Genomic DNA, 18,812 nt, shown 5'->3' on the forward strand with positions numbered 1-18,812 from the left:
ACAGCATGACAACTCTGTTGTTCTTGTGATAGCCCTAGATAAAGATGCCCACAGAAGAGCATTGCTCTAATCAGTGTGATGCTTTAATCCAGGCATGCTCAACCTGCGGCCCTCCAGCTGTTGCAAAACTACAACTCCCAGCATACTTGAACAGCTATCAGCCTACAGCAGGGCATTGTGGGAGTTGTAGTTTTACAACAGCTGGAGGGCCGCAGGTTGAGCATGCCTGCTTTAATCGAGTCACTCATCCCCTTCCCTCTCTGGCCGCAGTAAAAGTCCAAAGAATGGAGGAAGTTAAGCCAGGACAAGAAGTAGAATACATGGAGTGACCTAAAAAAAATGATGTCCAAAAAAAATAAATATAGAATATTCTCATACAGGTTGTTAAAGGCTATGTACACCTTCGGAGGAATTTTTTTTAATGATTGCATGTGCTACTCCTTTTTGGCTAAAAATCCTTTTTTCAATTTGCATTTATTAAAAATATTGAGCTGTTTTTCTGTGTGTATTATTAGTATTAGACTCGTCTTTCTGTTTCTTTCGACAGGGTCAGACTACAGATCCAAGAACTGGAGAATTAGAAGAATTATCAGACATTTTTAACCGATCACTGACCACACCAACTTGCCATAGGAATGCATCCTTAAAAGGTAAGTGGAAGCAAAATTTTCAGACAAGTCTGGCCATTTAGTGAAAATGCAGAAACCTAGGTCCTCGTCCCTCTCTTATTGCTCATCTGATATCCCATGTTCTTGCCCAGTTAGTCAGCAGTCTCTACACGTCTCCTGTGCCAGCAGAACCATCCCTCCCTTTGTGATGCTCAGTTTAAGGGTCCATTCACACGTCCGCAACTTGGGTCCGGATCCGTTCCGCAATTTTGCAGAACGGGTGCGGACCCATTCATTTTCAATGGGGCCAGAACGGATGCAGACAGCACACTATGTGCTGTCCGCTTCTGCATTTCCGGGTCCACAATTCCGTTCCCGAAAAAAATAGAACAAGTCCTATTCTTGTCCGCAACTGCGGACAAGAAAAGGCATTTTCTATTATAGTGCCGGCGATGGGCAGTCCGCGAAATGCTGAACGCACATTGCCGGTGTCCGTGTTTTGCGGATCCGCAATTAGCGGACTACAAAACACCTACGGACGTGTGAATGGACTCTTATACCGAGTCCACCATCTTGTCGAAAGCATTTTCGGGATCCATTGGCAGGAAACTGTTGACTCCAGTTCACCTAGGGCTGTGATGGCTAACCTTCGGCACTCCAGCTGTGGTAAAACTACGACTCCCAAGATGTACACTTGCGTGGCTGTTCTCTGACTGGAGCATGCTGGGAGTCGTAGTTTCACCACAGCTGGAGTGCCGGAGGTTAGCCTTCACTGCCCTAGGGTAATCTGTGTGCTCAGTGTTGCTGCAGGCATTGGGGAGGGACGGTATTCCTCTCTTTCTACTATTGGTCCTCTGTTGTGTTCAGTGCCGAATTTCTGCAAAACTTACCCATAATGCCATGTCCACAGACCTCAATGGCACATTCAGCTCCGTATTCTGGATATGTTGGGCCTCCGATCACTGAAGGGTATGTTCACACAAATCAGTCATGGATTCTGTTGCAGGCAATGGCCGTTTTCCACCGAGAAGTCCACCATCAAAACATCAACAGTAGCTTTCTATTGATTTCAATGGGAAAAAAAAACGCCACCATGTGGACATGTTGGTGTTTTTTTCCTGCCGCTATATTGGATCCGCTTCTGAAGTGGCACGATACTTCTTAGAAGTCGATAGTTACTGGATTTTGTATTAAAGTCAATGGGGAAGTGTAAAATCGAAGGTTGCGGTTGTGTAAAATCGAAATGGAAAAAAACTGATCCGTCACTAAATACATTCAAAGTCAATAGGTGATGGATCAGTTTTTTCAGGCTCCTAAAAAAACAGATCCCTCACCATTGAGGGTCCGCAAAAAAAGATCCACAAAAAATACGGATGATGTCCGTGTGCGTTCCGTATTTTGCGGAACGGAACAGCTGGCTCTTAATAGAACAGTACTATTCTTGTCCGTAAAGCGGACAATAATAGGACATGTTTTTTTTTTTTGGCGGAACGGAAATACGGACATACGGAAATGTATCTTCTATTTTTTTTTTGCAGACCCATTGAAATGAATGGTCCTGCATACGGTTCGCAAAAAAAAAAAAACAGAACGGACACGGAAAGAAAATAAGTTTGTGTGCATGAGGCCCTACATTGTTTTAGGGCCGAATCCGTTTTTATGACCGGACACCAAACCGCAGTTTGCAGCGGTTTTGTGTCCAGTCACAAAACGTAATACTGACGGATCGTGCACAGATCTCTTTCCGTTCAGAATGCATGAGGACTAAATGGGAACGTTATTTTTTTTCCGGTATTGAGATTCTCTCCTGGATCTCAATACTGGAAAACAACAACTCAAGTAGCCTAAGAAGTGTTTTTAGCAGAGTTTCCATCACAAAAAACACTTCTAGACAATCCCACCCAAGGGCTGGATAAGAAAAACGCTGGAAAAAAACTCTTCCAAAAACTCACCAAATTAGAATTCTGCCACCAATAATGACCTGTTTTCAGCCACGGACTTTTTTCTGCCATGGATTTTGCCCGTAGCGGAGAATACCTCTGTCGTACAGCACGCGGTGCGTCTGCACAAAATATAATGGGAATTGTAACGTATGTGGGCAGCACCAGTATGACTTCTTTTTCTGCTGTTCTTTTTGATAGGGGGTTGATAGTAGAAATTGGGGGCGTCCACATAGGTCCTGACATCAAGCACTGTGGTATATGCCAATAGTGTACCAGTTAGCAGAAACACGCTGATGCCAGCAGAGGTAGAACGGGGCAGACATTGGCTGAGCAGTGCCTTCTCCGTGTTCTGAGTCACTGGGTAGCTCAGCACTTACTGGGACGTATAGTCCATGTTAAATATGAAACTGTGCACTTCACTCTGACCCTCCACTCGTCCCCCCATAACTACAAAGACAAGTTGGCCAGATGATATCAGCTTATATCAGTGTCCGGCCATACTGTACTTTTCTTCTGTAGGACTCCGCTACAGGGGAGACTTGAAAGGAATGACTGACCATGTAATATAGATAGGGTTGTTTTCGGGAGAAACTTTTTAGGATTTTTATTTTTTTTTTCAAAACAGCTGCATTTTTTTTAGCGAAAAATGCGTGGCCAAAAGCATATTTGGCTTGTGGGTGAAATTTCAGGATGAACCTAAAATGCACTCTAACCTTTACAGGTGAACTTAATTTGACCTTCTCTAAACTTTTGAATGCACATGTCCAACTGTTCAGTGTTTCAGAACTTTTTGTACAACTTGCTGTTCTCTAACAAGGAGCTTAACAGAAAAATTCACAACAGGAGTTTGATCCATTAATCGCCCAATAAATTTCCTGGTTCAATTAGAATTTGGTATTTAAACAGTCCTCCTCATCATGCTGTTCACATTTTGACATCATGAGGCCAAGACGACACCTAACAATTGATCAACAGTACCTCGCCATCGCAAGGCTTCAAGCAGGATGTTCTCAGACGGAAGTGGCCACTGAGCTTATTAGAGTGTCACCAGTAGGTTGTATCAGAGATACAGAGAGAGACTGGAAGAGTCACAGAAAGGCAGAGAAGTGGACATCCTTTGGCCACATCCCACACTGATGACCGCTTCATTGTGAACAACGCCCTGCGGAGCCGGATGATGAACGCCACACAACTCCAGGCACATTTAAGGCAGGTGATAGGCACCCAAGTGTCACGTCAGACGATTCGAAACCGTTTACATCAGCATGGTCTGCATGCTAGACGACCTGCAAGGGTACCTGACCACACCACCAGGCACAGGCGTCATCGTCTTACATGGGCCAGGAAGCATCTACACTGGACGAGGGACCGGTGGGCCTCAGTGCTGTTCACTGAGGAAAGTTGATTCACGCTGAGCAGAAATGATGATCGCCAACGATGTTTGAGACGTAAGGGGAGGGCTCTGCATCAGCCACTGTTGTCATCAGACGAGCCTGCCCTACACTTTGTGAATGGTTCAGTGACAAGCCCATAATACTTGAAGAACATCAATAATCCAGTCATTGTTCCTCTGCATGAACAACACAGGCCTAATTTCATCTTCATGGATGACAATGCACCAGCTCATCGAGGTGGCATCATTAGGAAACAGCTACTGGAGACTGGGGGACCTCAAATGGAGTGGCTGCACTTTCTCCAGACCTGAATCCCATTGAAAACCTATGGGATCAGCTTAGTCGCTGTGCAGAGGCTCGTAACTCTGTACCCCAGAACCTCAATGACTTGAGGGATGCCATGCCTCAGCAGACAATAAATCGACTTGTGAACAGCCTGAGACGTTGTTATCAAGCTGTAATTGATGCTCAAAGCCACAGTTATTGAGACACTGACATTTTTGTGGCGGTATACCCACCACTGGTGTTGGCTTTTGTTTCAATAAATTGTTTAAGATGAGGCAATCACCATTGCTGCTTTTACTTAAATGCCGACTTTCATTATATAATATCACTGTAGCGTGAACTTTTTACTTTTTCCATAAATTTTACCTGAAAGCCAAATGTGCCTAACTTTTTTGTGAGTAGTGTAAAAAAACAATTAATTTATATAAAATGCCCTACAAACAATTCATCTGCAGTGGTGGTTTTTGGGGCCGTTGCCTTTTTTTCAGACTTCTCTACAGGAAAAAAGACTGAAAAAACACACCTAAAACATTGTGTGAATAAAAAACAGCACCCAAAAAAAAATATGAATTTCATGGCATTTATTTTTTTAGAAGCCAAAAAAACGAAGGTTGGCAGTGGAAAGAATGGAAAGGAATGGACTGACCTTCTTCCTCTACCATGCTGATAATATACGTAGAATCACCTGTGCAGTCGCTGGCATCCAGCAGCAGGTCGGGTGTGCCACACCGTTGTGTCACACTTTGTCTGTCAGTGTGGTTTTGTGTCTGTGTTATGACATAGATCCGCCCTGTAGTGCGCACGCAGCACAGTCATTGTGTTCATGATGAACTCCGCAGCTTTTCAGGGAGACACAAAACACCTTTGTGATGTTCATGTAGTTATTCAGCAGAGCGGCGTGACCTGCATCTCTTCTCCATACAGGGAAGAATACAGATTTGGGGCTGATTCACACCTGCGGATCCATAGAAATGATATACCGTATTTTTCACTTTATAAGATGCACTTTTTTCTTTTGGTGCGTCTTATAAAGCGAATGGTGCAATTTTTACATTGCTGATACATCGCTGGCTGCTATGCTGCACAGCGAGGCCTGCGATGTATCAGTTACAGTTAACCTCTATCACGCGGGGTAGGAGGAGGGGCTGGAGGCCGGCAACTGCTGTTGCACACCCGGCGGGGCCCGATGCAGTCACTGTACTCCATTACACCGGGCCCCGCTCACAGCAGTCTTCATATGTAAAGTCTATTCATGTGATCTTCAAGCAGTTGCTCTGGTTTGTTAAACTTCCATAATCGTCTGTAGTAGTACTCACTATGAAAGCAGCGGGCAGGCCGCCAGTGTAACGTCACTCACTCAGACACGCTGCTCCCACTTCATTAATAAAGCTGGCGGAGCAGGAGCGCGACCGAGTGAGTGACGTTACACTGCCGGCTGCTTTGATAGCGAGTACTACTACAGACTATTACGGTAGTTTAACAAACCAGAGCAACTGCTTGAAGATCACATGAATAGACTTTACATATGAAGACTGCTGTGAGCCGGGCCCGGTGTAATGGGGTCCCTATGCACACAGGGACATGAGAAGACACAGAGGGGACCAGCATAAGATGCTATATATGTGTCATCCACAGAATCCCCCCCCCATAACAGTGTCATCCGCAGATCCCGCCCCCACAGCAGTGTCATCCGCAGATCCCGCCCCCACAGCAGTGTCATCCGCAGATCCCGCCCCCACAGCAGTGTCATCCGCAGATCCCGCCCCCACAGCAGTGTCATCCGCAGATCCCGCCCCCACAGCAGTGTCATCCGCAGATCCCGCCCCCACAGCAGTGTCATCCGCAGATCCCACTTTAATAGCGTCCTGACTGCCATAGTAACACTGAACGCATTTTGAAGACGGATCAGTCTTCAAATGCTTTCAGTTCACTTGCGTTTTTCCGGATCCGGCGTGTAATTCCGGCAAATGGAGTACACGACGGATCCGGACAACGCAAGTGTGAAAGAGGCCTTATAGATGCATGGTGTGTGTGTGTGTGTGTGTTTATTTATTATTATTTTTTTATTATTTTCTGCAGCATTACAAAAAAAACAAATCAATAGAAACTACAGTTCATTACGCAAAAAAAACAAGCCCGCATACAGCTCTATAGACTGACATCTAAAAAAGTTACGGCTGGCAGAACATGGCGATGCAAGATTTTTAATTTTTTTAAAAGTAATTAAACAAAATAAAAACTATACAAGTTTGGTATCGCTACAATCTTTTTGAGAATAAGGACTTCGTGTAATTTTTAGCGCGCGTCATGATGTCAAAGCCCCAGAAACCTTGGCGGAATTGTTTTTTGTTTTGTTGTTGTTTTTTATTTTTTTTCAATTTTACCCCACAAAGAAAAAAAAAAGATTAAAAATACAGATTGAAAACTCAGAGCACAATACAGAAACAATAACGCAGAATGTGATCCGTTTTTTTCATAGTAAGGGTACTTTCACACTAGCATTATTCTTCTCCGGTATTAAGTTCCGTCCTAGGGGCTCAATACAGGAAAAGAACTGATCAGTTTTATCCCCATGCATTCTGAAAGGTGAGCAATCCGTTCAGGATGTCCTCAGTTCAGTCACTCTTACGGTATTTGGCCGGAGAAAATATCGCTGCATGCTGAGGTATTTTCTCCGTCCAAAATTCCGGAACACTTGCCGGAATGCCGGATCCATAAATTTCCATTGAAATGTATTTGTCCTGGATCCAGCATTAAAATTGCCGCATTGACGTATCCGGTCTTCAGGTCCACGCATGCGCAGACCTTTAAAAATGTGAAAATAATAAATACCGGAAGCGTTTTCCCGGATGACACTGGAGAGATGGATCCGGTATTTCAATGCATTTGTCAGACGGATCCGCATCCATCTACAAATGATATCCGTTTGCATACGGATCTCCGGATCCGGCAGGCAGTTGCCAGATCCTTACAATGCAAGTGTGAAAGTACCCTAAGGAAGCACACCTCCCCTAATACCAGAGTCACACAGGGTGTTTCTTAAAGGCATAGTCCAGTAAGAAGACGTTCTCCCCTATACATAGGAGAAGGGACACCAATCAGATTGGTGGGGGTGGGTTGACTGTTGAGAATGGGGTGCACCATAACCCAAAAGGATTGTAGCGGCTGGTCCAGGATGCACCCTGCTGCTCCATTCATTCTCTATGCAGCGCTTGGCTATTTCTGGCAGTCCGATAGAGATGAATGGAGCGGGGGTGCGCTTCAATCATTTTGCAGGTGCGGGGCCCCCATTCTCACGTTTAATGTAGAGGGGGTGGTCATCCCCTATCCGGTGGATAGAGAATGACTTCTTTTTACCGGAATTAAGCTGCCCATACACATAAGATGAGTGATATGTTCCTGGTTTTTATTTATATTTTTTCTTTTTTTTCCCCACCATTCAGTTTATGTTCTGTGTGAATGTGTTGTGCTCTGTGCTTTTCCAGGTCCTTACCGTGTATTATTAGGTGCACGTCACAGGCCTGTCATATCGCCACGCTGTACAAAAGTCGTGTGTTTTTTTTTCTTTCTTCTTCTTCTTAGAATTAGGGTAGCGTAAACCATTGTTGCGAGATGATGTTGCCAGGCAACCAAGACTTTGCATTAAAAAAAATAATAGATTCATTCAGTTTAAATATTTCCTATCATGTGCAACATTGTCGTTTCTGGAGACCCTGCTCCCTAATAGACGCCCCTGTGATGAGAAGGGAGCTGCAGCAACTCCGTCACTAGTTAATAGCGAGCGGGATTTCAAGGAATGGATCCGGCATTGCAGTATTTTTTTAATGCTGGATCCGGCACTAATACATTTCAATGTAAATTAATGTTGGATCCGGAATTTTGGACGGAGATAATACCGCAGCATGCAGTGTTATTTCCTCCGTCCAAAACGCCGTTCAGTGACTGAACTGAAGACATCCTGATGCATCCTGAACGGATTGCTCTCCATTCAGAATGCATTAGGATAAAACTGATCAGTTCTTTTCCGGCATTGAGCCCCTAGGACGGAACTCGACACCAGAAAAGAAAAACGCTAGTTTGAAAGTACCCTTAGGCCTCTTGCACATGACCGTATGGCTTTTTCAGTATTTTGCGGTCCGCCCAAAAACACAGATGACGTCCGTGTGCATTCCGTTTTTTGCGGAACGGAACAGCTGGCCCCTAATAGAACAGTACTATCCTTGTCCGTTATGTGGACAATAATAGGACGTGTTCTATCTTTGAACAGAAAAACGGAAATAAATGGTTCCATATACGCATTTTGCGGAACGGAATCGCGGACCCATTTGTTTATATGGGGCCACACGATGTGCGGCCCGGACCCGGAATTGCGGACAAGATTAGATCTGCAAAAGACACACGGACGTGTGAATGGACCCTTACAGGAAGCTGCCGCCCCATAAAAAAGGCACCGAAAAGTTCACATTGCAGTTCAGTATCCCGGCTGCCATATTCCATATTATCTGCTGCCTCCGACCTAAACATTTTTAGACTGCTGCTTAATAATTAATAGAAGTGAAAAAAATTGCCATGTAGGGGGAGGGGGGGGGGGGTTGGAAGGCCCCCTAATAAATCATTACAGCTTCCTAGACTTTCACTTTAGGCTACTTTCACACTTGCGTTCGGAGCGGATCCGTCTGGTGTCTGCACAGACGGATCCGCTCCTATAATGCAAACGACGGTATCCGTTCATAACGGATCCGTCTGCATTATATAAAAAAAAAAAAAAATCTAAGTGTAAAAGTTATTCAGACGGATCCGTCCAGACTTTGCATTGAAAGTCAATGGGGGACAGATCCGTTTGAAATTGCACCATACTGTGTCACCTTCAAACTGATCCGTCCCCATTGACTTACATTGTAAGTCTGGACAGATCCGTTTGACTCCGCACGGCCAGGCGGACACCTGCACGCTGCAAGCAGCGTTCGGGTGTCCGCCTGCTGAGCGGAACGGAGTCCAAACAGTGCCAGACTGATGCATTCTGAGTGGATCCGCATCCACTCAGAATGCATTGGGGCCGTACGGATCCGTTCGGGGCCGCTTGTGAGAGCCTTCAAATGGAACTCACAAGCGGAACCCCGAATGCAAGTGTGAAACTAGCCAAAGAGTAACTCTGCCCATGGAGGACGTTTTCAGAGAATTGCTTTCCCATCTGGGATATTTATGGCATATTGTTAGGATGTTTACATGGGCAGAATCGGCAGCAGAATACACAGGACCAGAATCATGAGTCACTTTTTGTAATTTGGTGGTGTTTTAGAGGTTTTACAAGCATTTTCGAGTGAGGTTTTTCTGCTTCCCCATTGACTTCTATGGATTCCACAATCAAATCTGCTTCAGCGGTAACCTGTCCCTTCTCGAGCGGTTTCCAAATCGGCTACTGAAAATAATCTACCATTTATACAAAGAGTGAACATGGTCGAGTGTTTTACACTGAAGTCAATGGGCAACTGTTGATGGGGGTTTTGAATATGGACTCGGCCGTGGAGAATGACAATTTTTCATGTCCTCTAAGGGAACGTTCACATGTGCGGCAGCGGAGAGCAGCCTGCAGCATTTTGCCGGATCTGGCATTGACAGATTCTACAGTCCATCGCCGGATCTGGCAAAACTGCATTGACTATAATGGGGTCTAACGGTGATCCGGACGCTTTCCTTCATAAATGCATGCAACAGTTTTTAGACAGCCAGCATTTGGGACGGATCAGGCGAACGTACCCATAACACAGCGCTCTCCTTTTTGATCAAACAGCCCTTTACATAGCCTGGAAAGATGTGGGTCCTATCTCTAGAATGAGGGTACCTGGGCCCTGTCCCAGGTGGGGAATGGAGGCATTGCTGGGTACGTGTGCGACTTTCTCCAGTCATCTCTAGCAGCAGCCAAGCACTCTACTTTATCCACCGATGGGTGATCTTAAACCATGGCTTGTCTATAAGGGAATTGTACATAAGTGATTTCCTTAGGGTACTTTCACACTAGCGTTTTTCTTTTCCGGTATTGAGTTCCGTCCTAGGGGCTCAATACCGGAAAAAAAAAACTGATCAGTTTTATCCTAATGCATTCTGAATGGAGAGAAATCCATTCAGGATGCATCAGTTCAGTCCCTCTTACGTTTTTTGGCTGGAGAAAATACAGCAGCATGCTGCAGTTTTCTCTCCGGCCCAAAATCCTGAACACTTGCCGGAATGCAGGCATTAATTTACATTGAAATGTACTAGTGCCGGATCCGGTTTTACAGTCTGCGCATGCGCAGATCTTTAAAAATGCAAAAACATTATAATAATTACCCGATCCGCTTTTGCGGATGACACTGGAGAGACAGATGCAGTATTTCAATGCATTTGTCAGACGGATCCGCATCCGGATCCGTCTGACAAATGCCATCTGTTTGCGTCAGGATTGACGATCTGCCTGCCGGAATCCTCTGCCGCAAGTGTGAAAGTGGCCTTATTTAGTCCTGGGATCCTATTGACTGGCTGTCCAAGCTGGAGTGGTTCAGATATTAGGGGAGAGCGAGTGCTGAGGTCCTAGTGCAGGGGTAGGCAACCTCCAGCAGTCCAGCTGTTGTAAAACTACAACTCCCAGCATGCGTGCTTCCTCTGCTCTTCTCAGAACTCTCACAGAAAAGAATGGAGCATGCTGGGACTGTTAGTTTCACAACAGCTGGAGTGCTGAAGGTTGCTGACCCCCTGTCCTAGTGCATACATTTAGGGGGTCATTTATTAAGACCAGCGTCCCTTGCACTGGCGGTGGATGCACCAAATTTATGTAGAGGCGCCGGCCTCTACATTACTTCGGCAGTAGAGGCGCCGGCCTCTACATTACTTCGGCAGTAGAGGCGCCGGCCTCTACATTACTTCGGCAGTAGAGGCGCCGGCCTCTACATTACTTCGGCACATCCACCACAGGTCTATGACAGCTTCCTTGCTGGCTTAAATTTAGATTATTTTCTACGCCTAACACAGGCCTAGAAAATGATAAATGAGACGGGCCTCCCCTTTTTTTAGACCTGAAAAGTCGCGGATTGAGGCGCAAATAACCCTTTGTGCCACAATCTGCAACAGATATACAACCGAAAACTGGGGTATATCACTTAGTAAATGACCCCCATAGTGCGTACAGTCGCTAGGTGTATATGGTGAGCGGGTACGGGAGGACGTGCTCTCAGTACAGTCCCCACCATGGACAGCACATCTGCAGGCACAAACGCAAGCGAAAAGGCAAAACGATCAGAAAATAGCATGAAAGGTTTATTTCACATGATGACAGTTTACCGTATGACGCTCTCTATACTGAGACGTTCCTCACGACGGCGTCTCCGTCCGTATCTGATGATCCCTCGATGGGAGTGACGTCACAGAAATGACGTCGGTGGACTGTCACAAAAAGACCCTCACCGGACAGAAATAGCATCTTCAAGTGCGGATTATGATAGATTATAAATAGAAGATGAGGCCGCGCTCCGCGGATCTGATAGCGGGGGCCGTGTCTCATCGCTGCTGATTCAAGGCTGTGTGCACAGAGGCTATTTCTGCAGCATCACAGTCATCATAGTGAAAGTGATGACGTCACCGGAGCAGACGCTGCCCCTTATAATCATTTCGCTAGAATAATTCAAGGGGGAGTCCTTACCCTACCTGCTAAGTAACGGCAGAGGCGGCCGGCAAGGTGACGGTGAGACCAGATCCGTCCTGCAGCATCTGAGGTCTGTGACTGACTGCTTCTGCAAGAAGAGATGAACCAGTGGCGCAATTTGCAATGCCGCTGATCTCCGTATAAGGGTAAATTCAGACGAGCGCGTCCAGTGCGGAAAAGTGGGAGCGTGATTTCCCGTTACGGACCTGCTCCTTTCACAGGATCGCATGGCATTCTGATGGTGTCTAATGCTGTTTGTCTCGGCCTGACCTTACGCCTCATGCACAGGACCGTATGTATTTTGTGGTTCCACAAAATACACATACCATTCGTGTTGCATCCGCATTATTTGCAGACCCATTGACTTTAATGGGCCCGTGGTTCATATTTTGGGTCCAAGTATGGGACATGTTCTATCTTTTGGACATACAGTTGCAGTGAGCACAGGGATCATCCACATGCTTTCCGTATCTGGTCCACAAAAAGATAGAATATGTCTGCAAAATGCAGACCATTACCCCATTGAAGGCCTCATGCACACAACAGTATTTTTTCACTGTCCGCAAAACGGGGTTCCGTTGGTCCGTGATCCGTGACCGTTTTTTCGTCCGTGGGTCTTCCTTGTTTTTTGGAGGATCCACGGACATGAAAAATGAAAAAAAAATCTAAGTCAAGTTTGCCATTGAAATGATAGGAAAAAACGGACACGGATCACGGACACGGATCACGGACACAGATGACAATCTTGTGTGCATCCGTGATTTTCACGGACCCATTGACTTGAATGGGTCCGTGAACCGTTGGCCGTGAAAAAAATAGGACAGGTCATATTTTTTTCACGGCCAGGAAAAACGGATCACGGATGCGGCTGCCAAACGGTGCAGTTTCCGATTTTTCCACGGACCCATTGAAAGTCAATGGGTCCGCAAAAAAAACGGAAAACGGCACATCGGCCACGGATGCACACAACGGTCGTGTGCATGAGGCCGAAGTCTGTGGATCCGCGAAGAAAAAAAAAAAGCATGTGGCACATGGACCGCAAAAATGGATGCGGTCGTATGCATGAAGCCTAATTCAGTAGATGCAAGGTCAGGCAGAGGCACACAGCATTATAAGGCCTCATGAAAACGACCGTATCCGTTTCGCAAAACACAAATCCCCGCACTTTCCTGTTCTGCAGGTAGAACTGCCTATTATGGTCTGCAATACGGACAAGAATAGGACATGTTCTATAGTTTTTTGCGGAGCCGTGGAACGGACATGCAGATGCGGAAAGTACACGGTGTGCTGTCCACATCTTTTGCAGCTCCATAGAAATGAATGGGTCCGCATCCCATCAGATGCCGACAAAAAATTAGTGGAGTGCATGAGGCGTAAATCATTATAATGTCGTGCAGTCCTGTGAAAGGAGCAGAGTCCATAATGGGAAATCACACCCCCACACTGGACGCGCTGCCGACGTCTCGTCTACGGGGTTAGATATGCTAGTGACATGTATGTGTGTACAGTGTATATAAGGTACTGGTTATGTATGTGTATACTGGTGATGTGTGTACTATGTATATACACTGTGTCCCAGATTTACTAATGTGTCTGTGCCAAAAATCTGTCTAAAAAGTGGAACAGTTTGGAGGATCTAGGGTTTTTACACTTTTTACTAATGCACAGTGTATGTATGTGTGTATGTATGTATACTGGTGCACAGTGTGTGTATGTGTGTATACTGGTGCACAGTGTATGTATGTGTGTGTATACTGGTGCACAGTGTATGTATGTGTGTGTATACTGGTGCACAGTGTATGTATGTGTGTGTATACTGGTGCACAGTGTATGTATGTGTGTATACTGGTGCACAGTGTATGTATGTGTGTGTATACTGGTGCACAGTGTATGTATGTGTGTGTATACTGGTGCACAGTGTATGTATGTGTGTGTATACTGGTGCACAGTGTATGTATGTGTGTATACTGGTGCACAGTGTATGTATGTGTGTATACTGGTGCACAGTGTATGTATGTGTGTATACTGGTGCACAGTGTATGTATGTGTGTATACTGGTGCACAGTGTATGTATGTGTGTATACTGGTGCACAGTGTATGTATGTGTGTATACCGGTGCACAGTGTATGTATGTGTGTATACCGGTGCACAGTGTATGTATGTGTGTATACCGGTGCACAGTGTATGTATGTGTGTATACCGGTGCACAGTGTATGTATGTGTGTATACCGGTGCACAGTGTATGTATGTGTGTATACCGGTGCACAGTGTATGTATGTGTGTATACCGGTGCACAGTGTATGTATGTATGTGTGTATACCGGTGCACAGTGTATTGTGTATACCGGTGCACAGTGTATGTATGTATGTGTGTATACCGGTGCACAGTGTATGTATGTATGTGTGTATACCGGTGCACAGTGTATGTATGTATGTGTGTATACCGGTGCACAGTGTATGTATGTATGTGTGTATACCGGTGCACAGTGTATGTATGTATGTGTGTATACCGGTGCACAGTGTATGTATGTATGTGTGTATACCGGTGCACAGTGTATGTATGTATGTGTGTATACCGGTGCACAGTGTATGTATGTATGTGTGTATACCGGTGCACAGTGTATGTATGTATGTGTGTATACCGGTGCACAGTGTATGTATGTATGTGTGTATACCGGTGCACAGTGTATGTATGTATGTGTGTATACCGGTGCACAGTGTATGTATGTGTGTATACCGGTGCACAGTGTATGTATGTGTGTATACCGGTGCACAGTGTATGTATGTGTGTATACCGGTGCACAGTGTATGTATGTGTGTATACCGGTGCACAGTGTATGTATGTGTGTATACCGGTGCACAGTGTATGTATGTGTGTATACCGGTGCACAGTGTATGTATACTTACATACTAAGTTGTATGTGTATATATACATTGGGTGTCATTTATCAAACTGGTGTAAAGTAGAATGAGCTTAGTTGCCCATAGCAACCAAACAGATTCCCCCTTTTATTTTCAAAAAGAGCAGTCCAAAATGAAAGGTGGAATCTGGTTGCTATGGGCAACTAAGCCAGTTTTACTTTACACCAGTTTGATAAATGACCCCCATTGTGTGTGTGCTGTTAACATATTTATGGTATGTGATGTGTATATACATTGTGTGCATACAGTATACATTGTATGTGTGTATACGTTGCATGTACATTATGTCTATATAGGTTGTGTGTATGGTATGTCTATACCGATGATGTGTACAGTATGTGTGTATACCGGTGACATATGTGCTGTATGTGTATACAGTACAGACCAAAATTTTGGACACACCTTCTCATTCAAAGGGTTTTCTTTATTTTCATGACTATGAAAATTGTAGATTCACACTGAAGGCATCAAAACTATGAATTAACACATGTGGAATTATATACATAACAAAAAAGTGTGAAACAACTGAAAATATGTCATATTCTAGGTTCTTCAAAGTAGCCACCTTTTGCTTTGATTACTGCTTTGCACACTCTTGGCATTCTCTTGATGAGCTTCAAGAGGTAGTCACCTGAAATGGTTTTCACTTCACAGGTGTGCCCTGTCAGGTTTAATAAGTGGGATTTCTTGCCTTATAAATGGGGTTGGGACCATCAGTTGCGTTGTGGAGAAGTCAGGTGGATACACAGCTGATAGTCCTACTGAATAGACTGTTAGAATTTGTATTATGGCAAGAAAAAAGCAGCTAAGTAAAGAAAAACGAGTGGCCATCATTACTTTAATAAATGAAGGTCAGTCAGTCTGAAAAATTGGGAAAACTTTTTGAAAGTGTCCCCAAGTGCAGTCACAAAAACCATCAAGCGCTACAAAGAAACTGGCTCACATGCGGACCGCCCCAGGAAAGGAAGACCAAGAGTCACCTCTGCTGCGGAGGATAAGTTCATCCGAGTCACCAGCCTCAGAATCGCAGGTTAACAGCAGCTCAGATTAGAGACCAGGTCAATGCCACACAGAGTTCTAGCAGCAGACACATCTCTAGAACAACTGTTAAGAGGAGACTGTGTGACTCAGGCCTTCATGGCAGAATATCTGCTAGGAAACCACTGCTAAGGACAGGCAACAAGCAGAAGAGACTTGTTTGGGCTAAAGAACACAAGGAATGGACATTAGACCAGTGGAAATCTGTGCTTTGGTCTGATGAGTCCAAATGTGAGATCTTTGGTTCCAACCACCGTGTCTTTGTGCGACGCAGAAAAGGTGAACGGATGGACTTTACATGCCCTGTTCCCACCGTGAAGCATGGAGGAGGAGGTGTGATGGTGTGGGGGTGCTTTGCTGGTGACACTGTTGGGGATGTATTCAAAATTGAAGGCATACTGAACCAGCATGGCTACCACAGCATCTTGCAGCGGCATGCTATTCCATCCGGTTTGCATTTAGTTGGACCATCATTTATTTTTCAACAGGACAATGACCCCAAACACACCTCCAGGCTGTGTAAGGGCTAATCGACCATGAAGGAGAGTGATGGGGTGCTGCGCCAGATGCCCTGGCCTCCACAGTCACCGGACCTGAACCCAATCGAGATGGTTTGGGGTGAGCTGGACCGCAGAGTGAAGGCAAAAGGGCCAACAAGTGCTAAGCATCTCTGGGATCTCCTTCAAGACTGTTGGAAAACCATTTCAGGTGACTACCTCTTGAAGCTCATCAAGGGAATGCCAAGAGTGTGCAAAGCAGTAATCAAAGCAAAAGGTGGCTACTTTGAAGAACCTAGAATATGACATATTTTCAGTTGTTTCACACTTTTTTGTTATGTATATAATTCCACATGTGTTAATTCATAGTTTTGATGCCTTCAGTGTGAAAATAAAGAAAACTCTTTGAATGAGAAGGTGTGTCCAAACTTTTGGTCTGTACTGTACATCTTGTGTGTTATGTATTTGTCTAGGTTGTGTGTATCGGTGACGTGTACAGTATGTGTATATATGCTGTGTGTACCGGTGACGTGTACAGTATGTGTATATATGCTGTGTACCGGTGACGTGTACAGTATGTGTATATATGCTGTGTGTACCGGTGACGTGTACAGTATGTGTATATATGCTGTGTGTACCGGTGACGTGTACAGTATGTGTATATATGCTGTGTGTACCGGTGATGTGTACAGTAGGTGTGCTGTATATGTTGTGTATGCCAGTGACATGTGAGTTGTATGTGTGTGTGTATAGGTTGTGTATACCATTATATGTGCTGTATGTGTACCTATGACATGTGTGTGATCTGTATGTGTATATACAGGTGACGTGTGTAATCTGAATGTATATATACCGCTGACGTGTGTGTGATCTATGTGTATATACCGGTGAGGTGTGTGATCTGTATATGCCGGTGTCTGATCTGTCTGTATACATCTGTTTGTGATCTGTGTATATACCAGTGATGCGTGTGATATGTATATACTGGTGTGTGATCTTACTGTATATACCAGTGTGTGTTCTCTGTATATACCGGTGTGTGCTCTCTCTGTATATATACCGGTGTGTGCTCTCTCTGTATATATACCGGTGTGTGCTCTCTCTGTATATACCGGTGTGTGCTCTCTCTGTATATATACCGGTGTGTGCTCTCTGTGTATATACCGGTGTGCGCTCTCTGTATATACCGGTGTGCGCTCTCTGTATATACCGGTGTGTGCTCTCTCTGTATATACCGGTGTGTGCTCTCTGTATATACCGGTGTGTGCTCTCTGTATATACCGGTGTGTGCTCTCTGTATATACCGGTGTGTGCTCTCTGTATATACCGGTGTGTGCTCTCTGTATATACCGGTGTGTGCTCTCTGTATATACCGGTGTGTGTGCTCTCTGTATATACCGGTGTGCTCTCTGTATATACCGGTGTGCTCTCTCTCTGTATATACCGGTGTGCTCTCTCTCTGTATATACCGGTGTGTTCTCTCTGTATATACCGGTGTGTTCTCTCTGTATATACCGGTGTGTGCTCTCTGTATATACCGGTGTGTTCTCTCTGTATATACCGGTGTGTGTTCTCTCTGTATATACCGGTGTGTGTTCTCTCTGTATATACCGGTGTGTGTTCTCTCTGTATATACCGGTGTGTGCTCTCTGTATATACCGGTGTGTGCTCTCTGTATTATACCGGATGTGTGCTCTCGTGTATATACCGGTGTGTGCTCTCTGTATATACCGGTGTGTGCTCTCTGTGTATATACCGGTGTGTGCTCTCTGTGTATATACCGGTGTGTGCTCTCTGTGTATATACCGGTGTGTGCTCTCTGTGTATATACCGGTGTGTGCTCTCTGTGTATATACCGGTGTGCTCTCTGTGTATATACCAGTGTGTGCTCTCTGTGTATATACCATGTGTGCTCTCTGTGTATATACCGGTGTGCTCTCTGTGTATATACCGGTGTGTGCTCTCTGTGTATATACCGGTGTGTGCTCTCTGTGTATATACCGGTGTGTGCTCTCTGTGTATATACCGGTGTGTGCTCTCTGTGTATATACCGGTGTGTGCTCTCTGTGTATATACCGGTGTGTGCTCTCTGTGTATATACCGGTGTGTGCTCTCTGTGTATATACCGGTGTGTGCTCTCTGTGTATATACCGGTGTGTGCTCTCTGTGTATATACCGGTGTGTGCTCTCTGTGTATATACCGGTGTGTGCTCTCTGTGTATATACCGGTGTGTGCTCTCTGTGTATATACCGGTGTGTGCTCTCTGTGTATATACCGGTGTGTGCTCTCTGTGTATATACCGGTGTGTGCTCTCTGTGTATATACCGGTGTGTGCTCTCTGTGTATATACCGGTGTGTGCTCTCTGTGTATATACCGGTGTGTGCTCTCTGTGTATATACCGGTGTGTGCTCTCTGTGTATATACCGGTGTGCGCTCTCTGTGTATATAC

The 18,812-nt window shown here is 45.1% G+C and overlaps 1 protein-coding gene across 1 annotated transcript in view; it reads left to right on the plus strand.

Annotated features, from left to right (window-relative positions):
- Nucleotides 1-18,812, plus strand: part of ATXN7 (ataxin 7) — a 102,246-nt gene that overhangs the window by 9,230 nt on the left and 74,204 nt on the right. Inside the window, exon 2 of the mRNA XM_044301099.1 lies at nt 548-650. The gene's annotated coding sequence lies outside the window, so the exon portion shown is untranslated. The remainder of the gene's footprint in view (nt 1-547; nt 651-18,812) is intronic.

Source organism: Bufo gargarizans, chromosome 7, assembly GCF_014858855.1.
Source record: "Bufo gargarizans isolate SCDJY-AF-19 chromosome 7, ASM1485885v1, whole genome shotgun sequence".
Taxonomy (NCBI): Eukaryota; Metazoa; Chordata; class Amphibia; order Anura; family Bufonidae; genus Bufo; species Bufo gargarizans.